At 47.3% G+C, this 15,253-nt stretch overlaps 1 pseudogene; it reads left to right on the forward strand.

Moving 5' to 3' along the window:
* Positions 1–211: 211 nt before the first annotated feature.
* Positions 212–1,771, forward strand: LOC103242961 (ADP-ribosylation factor 4-like; annotated as a pseudogene).
* Positions 1,772–15,253: the final 13,482 nt, after the last annotated feature.

A 15,253-nucleotide genomic window follows, 5' to 3' on the forward strand; every position in this document is an offset into this window, starting at 1 on the left:
GCTCCCTAGGGAAGGCACTTGAGGGTCTTCAGGCAAAGGGGTCTCAGCTCCCCAGGCAGTGGTGGAAGAGCCGCACGTGCCTTCAAAGACGACTTGTGGAGTTTACGGGCAGATCCCAACAGACTTGCGGGGCTTGCGGTCCTCAGCTTCACTGGGATCTTCCCACATGCCCCCATTCCAACGTCAGGTTCCAGTTCTTTCCCAACTTCCCTTAAATTTAACAAAAGAGGCACTGCAAAGTCGAAACTGTAGATTATGCTGTAATTAAATCATCCAGGAGACTAGGCTTCAGGTTTGTTTTGCAGAAATCTCAGCCCCATGGCTACAGAAGATAAGGACTTATTTTAAGGCAGTCATAGAGGCTTTCAGGTTCCTTTTCAGACTCCAAACCAGGAATTTAAAGCACCGAGAGCTGGAGCTGCTGTGTCCATCACCAGCAGGTCCTTGTCCTGCTAATTCCTGTCTACAGCTTCACCAGCACATGGACCAGTGAGACATCCCTGCCTCCCTCTTTCTTCCTCAGCTCTTTCTCTTCCCCCTTGTTCAATTTGCCTGGAAGCATGAATGAAGAAAGTACAGGGCCGCCCCCAACCCCTCTGCTTCTGCCCATCACAAGTGCCATGAACCTATGGTCCCCACCATCTCCTCTCTCTTCTCCCACCTCTTCAGCAAGAAGCAGGTGCACATTTGGATGGTTTGATTGGATTCTGCCTTCACATTGTGTATAAACTGAAGTTAGGGCAGGTACTCACCACAGTTCTTGCCACTGGTTTTAACATGGAAGCAGTAAAATATAAGAACACTTGTTTTGGACCGGGCGCGGCGGCTCAGCCTATAATCTCAGCACTTTGGGAGGCCAAAGCAGGCAGATCACGAGGTCAGGAATTCAAGACCAGCCTGGCCAATACAGTGGAACCCCAACTCTATTAAATATACAAAAATTAGCCAGGCGTGGTGGTGGGCTCCTGCAATCCCAGCTACTTGGGGGGGCTGAGGCAGCAGAATTGCTTGAACCCAGGAGGTGGAGGTTGCAGTGAGCTGAGATCACACCGTTGCACTCCAGGCTGGTTGACAGAGCGAGACTCTGACTCAAAAAGAGGACACTTGTTTCACAGCGTGGGATGTTGGTGGTCAAGATATAATGAGGCCTCTCTGGAAGCATTACTTCCAGAATACCCAGGGTCTTCTTTTGCTGGTAGACAGCAACGATCGTGAAAGAATTCGGGAAGTGGCAGATGTGCTGCAGAAAAGGCTTCGGGCAGGTGAGTGTGGAGATGCAGCGCCACTGCTCTCCGCAAACAAACAGGGTTTGCCCAGTGCTTGGGCCATCAGTGCGACGACAGATGAGCCAGCTCTTCAGTCTCTTCCTAATAGGACATGGTACGTTCAAGCTACTTGTGCAGCACGGAGCTGGTGTGGATGAGGGACTTGACTGGCTGTCAAATGAGTTTTCAAAACATTAAATGGAAACTAGACATCTAACCAAAGACATGTTTTGATAAAATTGGTCCAGATTTGCTACAGCAAAATTAGTTTGTATCTTGGTTAAGAAACAGCATCGGGGGCTGGCTTGGGCAGAATAATAAACTTATTTTGTTGCCAATTATTGTTTGCCAGATATAATGTTGTTCTTCAGCAATGTGCTTGGTTTTAAAGAAATTCTTCTTAGGAAAAAAGTGTCCCCATTTACTTCCCATAAGCCTAAAACCTGGACATAGTTGTGAAACCTTTAAATAAATCCACCTTGGAGATTAAAATACAGACAAGTAAATAAATAAGGCGGGCGCGGTGGCTCACGCCTGGGGGAGCCCTGTGGGGAGGAGGTGAATCCCCTGAGCTTGCTGGAGACCAGCCTGGGCAACACGATGGACCTTGTCTCTATTTAAAATAAATAAATAAATAAAAAAGGCCGGGCGCGGTGGCTCGCGCCTGTAATCCCAGCACTTTGGGAGGCCGAGGTGGGTGGATCACGAGGTCAGGAGATCGAGACCATCCTGGCTAACATGATGAAACCCCAAACCCCGTCTCTACTAAAAAAAATTAGCCAGCGTGGTGGCACGTGCCTGTAATCCCAGCTACTCGGGAGGCTGAGGCGGAAGAATCGCTTGAACCTAGGAAGCGGATGTTGCAGTGAACCGAGATCGTGCCACCGTACTCCAGCCTGGGTGACAGAGACTCCATCTAAAAAAAAAAAAGAAAGAAAAAAGAATTTAGGCTGGGCACGGTGACTTACATCTGTAATCCCAGAACTTTGGGGGGCCGAGGCAGGCAGATCACTTGAGGTCAGGAGCTCGAGACCAGCCCGGCCAACATGGCGAAACCCTGTCTCTACCAGAAAAATACAAAACATAGCCAGGCATCGTGGCATGTGCCTGTAATCCCAGCTACTCGGGTGGCTGAGGCAGGAGAATCGCGTGAACCCAGGAGGCAGAGGTGGCAGTGAGCGGAGATCACACCACTGCACTCCAGTCTCCAGAGCAAGACTCTGCCTCAAAAAAATTAATTAATTAATTAAAAATAAAGCACTGACTCACCATTTTCTTTTCCCAGGTTATCCAGGGCACTTGGGCGAAAGCATCACCCCGTTTTTACTACAATGTTCAATGGCAGCCTTGGTTCCAGAGGCACTTGGTGAATTCTGCCCATCGATGGCCATTTGCATGAATTATCAGCGCCTCTTTCCCGAGGGAAACGGGGTCACGAATGCTTTTATTTATTTATTTATTTATTTATTTATTTATTTATTTATTTTGAGACAGAGTCTCGCTCTGTCACCCAGGCTGGAGTGCAGTGGCCGGATCTCAGCTCACTGCAAGCTCCGCCTCCCGGGTTCACGCCATTCTCCTGCCTCAGCCTCCCGAGTAGCTGGGACTACAGGCGCCTGCCACCTCGCCCGGCTAACTTTTTGTATTTTTAATAGAGACGGGGTTTCACCGTGTTAGCCAGGATGGTCTCGATCTCCTGACCTCGTGATCCACCCGTCTCGGCCTCCCAAAGTGCTGGGATTACAGGCTTGAGCCACCGCGCCTGGCCACGAATGCTTTTAAATCAAAGGCAATCAAAGATCCAGCTCCAGAAAACCCAGAACCAGCTTTGATCACTCCACATCACAGAACAGAAATATCAACTGGCCCAGGAGTCCAAGAAGCTACAAGAGGATGGGAGGAAGGGGGAGCAGTTGCCGGCCGGCCTGGTGACCCTGCCCTGCCCAACCTTCCAAGAATTAAAAAAAGAAAAAAAAAAGAAAAAAAAAAAAAAACCTTGCTTGCTATGGTCTGAGTTTGTATCCCTCCAAGATTCATACTGAAACCTAATCTCCACTGTGGTGGCATTAAGAAGAGGGGTCAAAACATGAGATCGCGCCACTGCACTCCAGCCTGAGCGACAGAGCGAGACTCCATCTCAAAAACAAAAAGAAAAGGGGTCTTTAAAACAATGGCTGGGCGCGGTGGCTCATGCCTGTAATCCCAGCCCTTTGGGAAGCCGAGGTGGGAGGATCACCTGAGCTCAGGAGTTCGAGACCAGCCTGACCAACATGGAGAAACCCTGTCTCTACTAAAAGTACAAAAAAATTAGCCGGGTGTGGTGACACGCGCCTATAATCCCAGCTACTCAGGAGGCTGAGGCAGGAGAATTGCTTGAACCTGGGAGGCGGAGGTTGCAGTGGACCAAGATCACACCATTGCACTCCAGCCTAGGCAATAAATTGAGACTTCATCTCAAAAACAAAAACAAAAAATAAGAAGAGGGATCTTTAGGAGGTGACTAGGTCATGATGGGAGAGCCATCATGAATGGGATTAGTGCCCTTTTACAACAGGCCTGAGGGAGCTGATTTTCTCTCTGGTACATGAGGATGCAGCAGGAAGGCACCATCTGAGCGGAACAGGCCCTCACCAGTCATCATATATGCTGGTGCCTTGATCTGGAACTTTCCAGCTTCCAGAACTAGGAGCAATACATTTCTGTTGTTTATAAGTGACCCAGTCTAAGGTGTCTTGTTATGACAGCACAAATGGACTAAGACACTGCTGGATTTTTATTGGAACTGCATACATCAATTTTGGGAATAACATACATCTTAACACTATCAAACCTTCTAATCCATGAACATAGTATACTCTATATTTGTCCATCTTTTTAATTTATTTCAACAGTATTTTGTAGTTATCAGTATACAGGTCTTTTACATCTTTTGTCAAATTTATTTCTAAGCTTTTTTTTTTTGAGACTGAGTCTCACTTTGTCACTGAGGCTGGACTGCAGTGGCACGATCTCGGCTCACTGCAACCTCCGCCTCCCAGGTTCAAGCAATTCTCCTGCTTCAGCCTCCTGAGTAGCTGGAATTACAGGTGCCTGCCACCAGCCTTGGCTAATTTTTGTATTTTTAGTATAGATGGGGGTTTCACCATGTTGGTCAGGCTGGTCTCCGACTCCTGACCTCTGGTGGCCCGCCCACCTTGGCCTCCCAAAGTGCTGGGATTACAGGTGTGAACCACCATGCCTGGCCCTATTTCTAACTTTTTTCGTATTTTTTTAATACCATGGTAAATGCCATCTCTTAAAAATTCAGTTTCTGATTGTTGCTATTGTATAGAAATACAACTGAATTAAAAATTTTTTAATTTGAAATAATTGTAGATTCACAGGAAGTTGCAAAAATAGTACAGAGAAGTCCCATGAAAATCTCACTCAGTGTCCCTCAGTGGTTACAGTTTACATAACTATAGCCCAATATCAAAACTGGAGGGTGAGCGCAGTGGCTCACGCCTGTAATCCCAGCACTTTGGGAGGCCGAGGCAGGTGGATCACCTGACGTCAGGGGTTAGAGACCAGCCTTGTCAACATGGCAAAACCTCATCTCTACTAAAAATACAAAAATTAGCCGAGTGTGGTGGCAGACGCTTGTGATCCCAGCTACTCCGGAGGCTGAAGCAGGAGGATCACTTGAACCCAGGAGACGGAGATTGCAGTGAACCGAGGTTGCGCCACTGATTTCCAGGCTGGGCGATAGAGCAAGACGCCATCTCCAGAAAAAAAAAAAAAACACCTGGAAACAGATATGGGTCGACTGCATGTGTCCAGCTCTGTGGCATTTTCACATGTGCAGATTCACGCAGCCACAGCCAAGACCCAGCTCTCCCTCACCACAGAGTCCTTCATGCTACTCCTTAGGGTCAACCCGTGTTTCTACCCCCCATTCCTTCCCCTTGGTAACCATAAATTTGTTATTGATTTCTATACTTTTGTTATTTCAATACCATTATATACACGGAATTACACTGTATAAGTTTCCTGGGGCTGCCATAACAAACCGCCACACACTGGGTGGCTTTAAAAAGAAATGTGGCCGGGCGCGGCGGCGCACGCCTGTAACTCCAGCACTTTGGGAGGCCAAGGTGGGTGGATCACTTGAGGCCAGGAGTTTGAGAGCAGCCTGGCCAACATAGTGAAAACCCATCTCTACTAAAAATACAGAAATTAGCTGGGCGTGGTGGCGGGCGCCTGTAATCCCAGCTACTCAGGAGGCTGAGGCAAGAGAACTGCATGAATCTGGGAGGCAGAAGTTGCAGTGAGCCAAGATCGCACTAATGCCCTCCAGCCAGGGTGACAGAGGGAGACTCCACCTCAAAAATATTTTAAAAAATAAAAAAAGTTTTTAATTAAAAAAAATAAAAATGAGAAATTTATTTTCCCACAGTTCTGAAGGCTGGAAGTGCAAGCTCTAAGTGTGGCAGCTCTGGCTTCCTCGAGGCCTCCCTTTCTGGTCACAGATGGCTGCCTTTCCACTGTATCCTCACGTGGCTTTTTAATGAATCCCTCCTGCCTCTTTTTAATAAGGACCCCAGTCATATCAGATGAGGTCTCAACCTCACGTCCTCGTTTTAACTTAATCACCTCTTCGAAGGCCCTGTCTCCAAATACTGCCACAGGCCGGGCACCGTGGCTCACGCCTGTACTCCCAGCACTTTGAGAGGCCAAGGCGGGTGGATCACGAGGTCAAGAGATTGAGACCAGCCTGATCAACGTGGTGAAACCCCGTCTCTACTAAAAGTACAAAAATTAGCTGAGTGTGGTGGTGGGTGCCCGTAATCTCAGCTACTCGGGAGGCTGAGGCAGGAGAATTGCTTGAACCTGGGAGGTAGAGGTTGCAGTGAGCTGAGAATCGCACCACTGTACTCCAGCCTGGGCGGCAGAGTGAGACTCCATCTCAAAAACAAACAAACAAAACAAAAAACAAACAGCCACATTCTGGGGTACTGGGGAACTGGGGACTAGGGCATGAATATATGAGCTGGGGGGCCTCACCGTTCAGCCCATGACGTCTACTCTATGTGGTCTTCTGAGACTGTGTGTTTTTTTTCACACAGCTCAATGCCCTTAAGACCCACCCGAGTTGTGCGTGTCAGTGCCCAGCCCTTCTCATTGCCGAGTACAGTTCCATGGTAAGGATGAGTTCGTTTTTTTTGACTGTTCACCTATTGGTTGTTTTGAGTTCTTGGCTATTACAAATAAAGCTGCTATGAACCTCTGTGGGTAAGTGTGTGAGGAGATGTAAATTTTCTTTCTCTGGGATGAGTGCCCGCCATTGCTGGGCCATGTGCCAAGTGTAGGCTGACAGAGTCTTCATGGGCCCGCTCGCCGTGGGACACTTGTGCCACCACGTGACTCTGCAGAGTCCCAGCACCAAGAAGTCCTCACCGGGTGTGGCCCCTCAACCTTGAGCTTCCCAGCCTCCAGCACTGAAAAGAAACACTTTCTTTTTCTTTATAAGTTACCCAAGCTCAGTCATTCAGTTTGAGCTACAGAAAACAGACAATGACAGTCATAACATAAAATATTTTAATGCTGGCCGGACGCAGTGGCTCGCACCTGTAATCTCAGCACTTTGGGAGCCTGAGGCCAGCAGATTACAAGGTCAGGAGTTCGAGACCAGCCTGGCCAACATAGTGAAACCCCGTCTCTACTAAAAATACAAAAAAATTAGCTGGGCATGGTGGCGGGTGCCCACACTCCCAGCTACTCGGGAGGCTGAGGTAGGAGAATTGCTTGAACCCAGGAGGCGGAGGTTGCAGTGAAACAAGATCGTGCCATTGCACTCCAGCTTGGACAACAGTGCAAGACTCTGTCTCAAAAAAAAAAAAAAAAAAAAAAAAAAAAAGTAATGCTAAAATCTTTGAAACTTAAAAAAAGGTTTTAGATGTGAGGTCTCACTATGCTGTCCAAGCCGAAGTGCAGTGTCTATTCACAGATGCTATCACAGCATGCTGCAGCCTTGAACTCCCTGACTGAGGAGATCTTTTCATCTCAGTCTCCTGAGCAGCCGGTATGACAGGTGCCTGCTGGCACACTTGGCGAACTTATTTATTTATTTGAGACACAGTCTCGCTCTGTTGCCCAGGCTGGAGTGCAGTCGTGTGATCTCGGCTCACTGCAACTTCTGCCTCCTGGGTTCAAGCATTTCTTTGCCTCAGCCTCCCCAGTAGCTGGGACTACAGGTGCCTGCCACCATGTCCGGCTAATTTTTGTATTTTTTTGTAGAGACAGGATTTCACCACATTGGCCAGGCTGGTCTCGAACTCCTGGCCTCCAATGATCCATCCATCTCAGCCTCCCAAAGTGCAGGGATTACAGGGCTAACATTATTTTAAAAGAATTTTGGGCTGGGTGTGGTGGCTCATGCCTGTAATCCCAGCACTATGGGAGGCTGAGGCAGGCGGATCACAAGGTCAGGAGTTCAAGACCACCCTGGTCAATATGCTGAAACCCTGCCTCTACTAAAAATACAAAAATTAGCCGGGTGTGGTGGCGGGTGCCTGTAGTCGCAGCTACTCGGGAGGCTGAGGCAGGAGAATCGCTGGAACCAGGAAAAGGAGGTTGCAGTGTGCCAAGATCAGCTTGGGCATGGTAGCTCACAACTGTAATCCCAACACTTTGGGAGGCTGAGGTGGAAGGATTGCTTGAGCCCAGGAATTTGAGATCAGACTGGGCAACATAGCAAGGCTCTTGTCTCTACAAAAAAATTTTTTTAATTGCCAGGTATTCTGACATGCCTGTGGTCCCAGCTACTGAGGAGGCTGAGGTGGGAGGATCGCCTGAGCCCATGAGATTGAGGCTGAGGTGAGCCACGATCACACCACTGCACTCTAGTCTGGGTGACAGAGTAAGACCCTGTCTCTTGAAACATTTTTTTTTTAAAGTAATAAATAAAAATAACTTTTGTATCTTTGTTCCTGTCAGACATTGCTCTGTAGTTTAGTTTTGTCTGGTTTTGATATGAGTTATGTTTGTTTCATAGAATGCACTGTTCAGTTTCTGGGAAGAGTTTGGGTAGAATTGGTGTTACTGCTTCCTGAAACGTTTATCAGGATTCACTCGTGAAGACATCTGTTAGGGGAGTTTTCTCTGTGAGAAGGTCCTTAATTGCCAATTCAATTTTATCAACAGATAGAGAGAAATCAAAGTTATCTATTTATTCTTGAGTGAGCTCTTGTAATTTATGTATTTTAAGGAATTTGCCCATTTTGTCTAAGTTGTTGATTTTATTGCCATAAAGTTGTTCATAACAGCCTCTTAATATACTTTCAATATCTACAGAAGCCTTTTTTCTTCATTTTATTTTTGAGACAGGGTCTCACTGTGTCCCCTCGGCTGGAGTGCAATGGCACGATCACAGCTCACTGCAGCTTCCGCCTCCTGGGCTCAGGTGATCCTCCCACCTCAGCCTCCCAAGTAGCTGGAATCACAGACATGCACCACCAGTCCTGGCTAATTGTTGGTATTTTTTGTGGAGATGGAGTTTTGCCATGTTGCCCAGGCTGGTTTTAAACTTCTGAGCTTAAGTGACCTGTGCACCCTGGCCTCCCAAAGTGCTGGGAGTATAGGCATAAGCCACCACGTGTCCAATATCTTTAGAATCTTTAGTGCTGTCACTGCCTATTCCTGGTTCTGGTCATTTGTTTTTCTCTTTTTTCCTGCTGTCAGTCTGGCCAGAGGTTGATAGATCTTATTGATTCTCTCAAAGAACCAGCCTTCGGTTTCTTTTTTTTCTTTTTTTTTCTTTGAGATGGAGTCTCATTCTGTCGCCCAGGCTGGAGTGCAGTGGTGCGATCTCCGCTCACTGCAACCTCTGCCTCCCAGGTTCAAGCGATTCTCCTGCCTCAGCCTCCCGAATAGTTGGGGTTACAGAGACCCACCACCACGCCTGGCCAATTTTTGTATTTTTAGTAGAGACAGGGTTTCACCATGTTGGCCAGGCTGGTCTCAAACTCCTGACGTCAAGTGATCCACCCGCCTCTGCCTCCCAAAGTGCTGGGATTACAGGTCTGAGCCACCGCGCCCGGCCAGTCTTTGGTTTCATTTGAGTTTTTCTCTACTGTTTTTCTGTTTTTTATTGTATTTAGAAATACAATGGAAACTGATGCACAGTTCTTCTGCTTACTTTACTCTTCCTTTTCTAGCTCCTCAATGCAGAAGTTGAGATTAATAATTTGATACTTTTCTTCTTTTGTGATTGCTATACATTTCTAAGTACTTCTTCAGCTATATTCCATACATTTTGATGTTGTCTTTTTCATTTTTGCTCATTTCTAAATACTTTATAACTTCCCTTTTGAGTTCTTTGACCCATGAGACATTTAGAAATGTATTATTTAGTTGCCAAACGTTTGGAGATTTACAATATCTTAAATATCGTTACATTAGATTTGAAATTAAATTCAGTTGTGGTTGAGGACATACTTTTGTAAAGTTTCTTTAAATTTATTAAGACATATTTTATGGTCCAAATTATGGTGTATCTTGGTAGTTGTTACCTATCCAGTTGAAAAGACTGTATTCTGATGTTGGTGGTTGGGGTGTTCTATAAACATCAGCTGGAGCAAGTTGGTTGATGGCGTCGTTCGGGTCTTCTGCATCCTTTCTGATTTTCTGTCTTTCTCCTCTCTCTCTCTCTCTCTCTTTCTTTTGAGACGGAGTCTCACTCTGTCACCCAGGCTAGAGTGCAGTGGCACGATCTCTGCTGTAACCTCCGCCTCCCGGGTTCAAGCGATACTCCTGCCTCAGCCTCCAGAGTAGCTGGGATTACAGGCATGCGCCAGCACGTCTAGCTAATTTTTTTTTCTTTTTAGTAGAGACGGACTTTCTCCATGTTGGTCAGGCTGGTCTCCAACTCCCAACCTCAGGTGATCCACCTGCCTCAGCCTCCCAAAGTGCTGGGATTATAGGTGTGAGCCACCATGCCCAGATTTTTTTTTTTTTTTTTTTGAGATGGAGTCTTGCTCTGTCGCCCAGGCTGGAGTGCAGTGGTACAATCTCAGCTCACTGCAACCTCCACCTCCCTGGTTCAAGCAATTCCCCTGCTTCATTCTCCCAAGTAGCTGGATTACAGGTGCACGCCACCACGCCTGGCTAATTGTTTTGTATTTTTAGTAGAAACGGGGTTTCACCATGTTGGCCAGATTGGTCTTGAACTCCTGACCTTGTGATCTGCCTGCCTTGGCCTCCCAAAGTGCTGGGATTACAGGTGTAAGCCACCATACCCGGCCTGCTTCATGTTTGTTTTGTTTCATTATTTTTTATTTTTTTGAGACAGGGTTTCGCTCTTTTGCCCAGGCTGGAGTGCAATGGCACAGTATCAGTTCACTGCAACCTCTGCCTCCCAAGTTCAAGTGATTCTCCCGCCTCAGCCTGCCAAGTAGCTGGGATTATAGGCGCACGCCACCATGCCCAGCTAATTTTTGTATTTTTAGTAGAGATGGGGTTTTGCCATGTTAGCCAGGCTGGTCTCGAACTCCTGACATCAAGTGATCCGCCCACCTCGGCCTCCCAAAGTGCTGGGATTACAGGAGTAAGCCACCGTGCCCGGCCCTGGTCCATGTATTTTTAAGCTTTCTAATTAGATGCATTTAATTAGGAAAATGTTCTGCGCCCTATTTCACTGTGAAATGACCAGTATCTCTGGCAAAATTCTTGGCTCTGAAATCTACTTCAGTATTCTTTTTTCTTTTTTTTTCAGACCTGCCCCCTTGAAATTGACTTTAGTATTTATATGCCTATTCCAGCTGCCTTTTGACAGTGCTAGGGAGGTATGCATTTTCCATCCTTTCACTGTTTGTCTCTTTAAAATGAATTTCTTACGGGCACTCCAAGGTCTGGCTGTTTTTTTTTTTTTTTTTGAGATGGAGTCTTGCTCTGTCACCCAGGCTGGAGTGCAGTGGTGTGATCTCCGCTCACTGCAAGCTCTGCCTCCTGGGTTCACACCATTCTCCTGCCTCAGCCTCCCAAGTAGCTGGGACTACAGGCACCCACCACCATGTCTGGCTAATTTTTTATATTTTTCAGTAAAGACGGGGTTTCACCATGTTAACCAGGATGGTCTCCATCTCCTGACCTCGTGATCCGCCCGCCTCAGCCTCTCAGACTGCTGAGATTACAGGCGTGAGCCACCACGCCCAGCCTCCAAGGTCTGACTTTTTATCCATTCTGGTCTCTGCTTTCTCATTGACGTGTTTAAACCTTTTACATCTTATGTGATTTTTAAATTGGATTTAAATCTGCTATCTTGCTATTTATTCTCTATTTGTCCCATGTGCTCTTTGTTCTATTTTTCTTTTTCCTGCCTCTTGCATTTTAAAATTTTGTATCATTTATTTATTTACTTTAGAGGTAAGGTCTCTGTCGTTCAGGCTGGTGCGCAGTGGCACAATCATATCTCACTTTCTGCCCCTTTGAGAGTCTGATTCCATTTTCTCTCCTTTATCGACTTATTAGCCATCACTCTTTGTTGTTGTATTGCAGTGGTTGTGCTAAGGCTCATAATAAATAGCTTTAACTCGTCCAGTCTCTTCATTCTTCTGTGGAGACTGTGACTTCTATCCAGTCTCACCTTCCTTTTGTCTGAAGGACTTCCTGAACATGCAAGTCTGCTAGTGATGGATTATTTTAGCTTTTGTAAGTTCAAAAAAGTCTTTATTTTGCCTTTGTTTTTGAAAAATATCTTTGCTGGGTACAGAATTACAGTTATCCCTCAGTAGCCCTGGGGGATGTGTTCCAGTACCCCCCATGGATACCAAAATCCATGAATGTTCAAGCCCCTTATGTAAAATGTCATCGTGTTTCCATATAACCTATGCACATTCTTCCATACACTTTAAATCACCTGTAGGGGCGAGTGTGATGACTCACACCTGTAATCTCCGTAATTTTGGTAGGCTGAGGTGGGAGGATCACTTGAGGCCAGGAGTTCAAGACCAGTCTGGGCAACATAGTAAGATCCCATGTCTACAAAAAATAAAAGAAAATAACAATTAGCAGGGTATGGTTGTGTGTGCCTGTGCTCCCAGCTACTCGGGAGAGCCATGCAGGAGGATTGGTTGAGCTCAGGAGGTCGAGGCTGCAGTGAGCTGTAACTGCACTACTGCGCTCCAGTCTGGGAGACAGAGTGAGACCCTGTTTCTAAAACATATACAAACCGAGATTACTTATAATGCCTAATGCAACATAGATGCTAAATAAATACTTGTTATAACATATTGTTTAAGGAACAATGACAGGGAGGAGCAGTCTGTGCATTTCAGTACAGAAGGAATTTTCTGTTCCGAGGATTTCGACCCTTGGTTGAATTCACAGAGGCACAGCTTGTGAATACAGATGCCTTACAGCATCAGTGAACTTTCCCTTTCCCTCAGCACTTCAAAGCTGTGATTCCACCGTGTTCGGACTCACATTATTCCTGAAAAAATGTCTGCAATCATTCTTTTTTTTTTTTTTTTTGTAGAAGGAGTCTCACTCTGTTGTAAGGCTGGAGTGCAGTGGCGTGATCTTGGCTCATGGCAACATCCACCTCCCAGGTTCAAGCGATTCTCGTGCCTCAGCCTCCCGAGTTAGCTGGGATTACAGGCACGTGCCACCATGCCCAGCTAATTTTTTTTGTTATTTTTAGTAGAGACGTGGTTTCACCATGTTTGCCAGGATGGTCTCGATTTCCTGACCTCATGATCCGCTGGCCTCAGCTTCCCAAAGTGCTGGGATTACAGGTGTGCGTCACTGCGCCCGGCCTGCAATCATTCTTATCTTTGTTCCTCTGTACACAATGTCTCGTGTGTGTGTGTGTGTGTGTAGCTGCTTTTAAGGTTTTTCACCGATTTAAAGCAATTTGAGGCCAGGCACGGTGGCTTATGACTGTAATCCCAGCATTTGGGAGACTAAGGTGGGCAGATCACCTGAAGTCAGGAGTTCGAGACCAGTCTGACTAACATGGCAAAATCCCATCTCTACTAAAAATACAAAAAATTGTCCAGGCGTGGTGGCACATGCCTGTAATCCCAACTACTCGGGAGGCTGAGGCAGGAGAATCACTTGAACCCCGGAGGCAGAGGTTGTGCTGAGTTGAGATCATGCCATTGCACTCCAGCCTGGGAGACAGAGCAAGACTCCATCCCCAAAAATAAATAAATAAATAAATAAAGCAATTTGCTTTCCGTTTTGGTGTAGTTCCTTCGTGTTTCTTGTGTTCGAGATATGTTAAACTTCTTGGGTCTGTAGGTTTGTAGTTTTAAAAAACTTTTCAATCATTACTTTTTTCGTTGTTTTGTTTTTGTTTGTTGAGACAGTCTTGCTCTGTCTCCCAGGCTGGAGTGCAGCGGCGCAATCTCTACTCACTGAAACCTCCACCTCCCGAGTTCCAGCAATTCTTCTGCCTCAGCCTCCTGGGTAGCTGGGATTACAGGCACATGCCACCACAACTGGCTAATTTTTTATATTTTTAGTAGAGATGGGGTTTCACCATGTTGGCCAAGCTGATCTCGAACTCCTGACCTCAAGGGATCTGCCCGCCTCGGCCTCCCAAAGTGCTGGGATTACAGGCGTGAGCCACCTCACCTGGCAATCATTACTTCTTAAAATGTCTTTCTCCACATCCTTCCACCCCCAGGGGACTTCAAATCACACTGCTTGAAACGGCCCCATAGCTCACTGATGCTCTGCTCACTCTCTTAGCCTTCCCTCTCTCTGTTTTACTTTAGACGACTTCTGTTGCCATGTCCCTGAGAGTTTTAAGTCCATGCTTTCCCCCTTGATATTGTTTTCTGAAACCTGATGTTTTGCCCAAAACTGATATATTATTTTCACGTATACATGTGTGAGTTTAGCTTTGCATGGCTGAACTTTCATAGCCCATCGCTGAATCATTGTAATACATTGGCCTGTGTCTAAACTGTGATGAAATGAGTGAAAGATTAAGACCTGGCTTAGAAGATGATGTGCAAGTCACAGGCCTTTAAGTGTCCTAATGTCTAGACAGAGAACAGACAACTAACTACTGTGTGAGATGGGAATGTAGGTGAGAGGTTAAGTACAGGAATTATCTCAAGATTGCAAAAATAAATCTCTTAAAGACCACATATTGCATGGTTCCATCAACAGGGAAGTCCCAGCCTAGGCAAACTCCTGGACTCAGGAAGAAGATTAGTGGCTGCAGGTGGGGGAGGGGCAGTGTGCTGACTGCTACAGGGGACCCGCGGTGACAGGGGCAGTGGAGGCGGGCCCAGCGCTGGGAATGCACCACTACCGTCGCGCTGTGCTTTTTTTTTTTTTTTTTTTTGAGATAGAGTCTCACTCTGTCACCCAGGTTGGAGTGCAGTGGCGTGATCTTAAGTCACTGCAACCTCCGCCTCCTGGGTTCAAGCGATACGACGCCCAGCTAAGTTTTGTATTTTTAGCAGAGACAGGGTTTCACCATGTTGGCCAGGCTGGTCTCGATCTCCTGACCTCCTGACCACCCGCCTCGGCCTCCCAAAGTACTGGGATTACAGGTATGAGCCACGGCGCCCGGCCATGCGCTGCGCATTTTACGCGGATAAAGCAGATGGCCTGGGCACTGTGGGTCTAGGTAGCTGTTTTGACAATGTCTTCATTCCTGCGGCTGTAATGGGGCGCACGTGCACACACGGATGTGGCTTCTCCCCAGGGTGTCACCGCGCAGGTACCACGCAGACTCCAGCGCAGCTGCCCTCGCCGGGCCTCAGCGGGGCGTGGCCGGGCAGCAGAGGCGTGGCTGGGAACTGGGGGCGTGGCTGGGCCGTGGGGGCGGGCCCTTCGTGCAAGCAGCCGCCGACGTGGGGCGGGGGCGGGGCCGGGCGTGCGGGCGGTTGGGCAAGGGCGGGGCCGGCGGCGGCGGGTAACGGAGGGGGCGGGGCTAGCGCAGGGGTGGGGTTGCCGTTGCGGGGCGGGGCGGCGCAGGCGCAGTGCGAGGC

This window comes from Chlorocebus sabaeus, chromosome 2, assembly GCF_047675955.1.
Source record: "Chlorocebus sabaeus isolate Y175 chromosome 2, mChlSab1.0.hap1, whole genome shotgun sequence".
Classification (NCBI taxonomy): domain Eukaryota; kingdom Metazoa; phylum Chordata; class Mammalia; order Primates; family Cercopithecidae; genus Chlorocebus; species Chlorocebus sabaeus.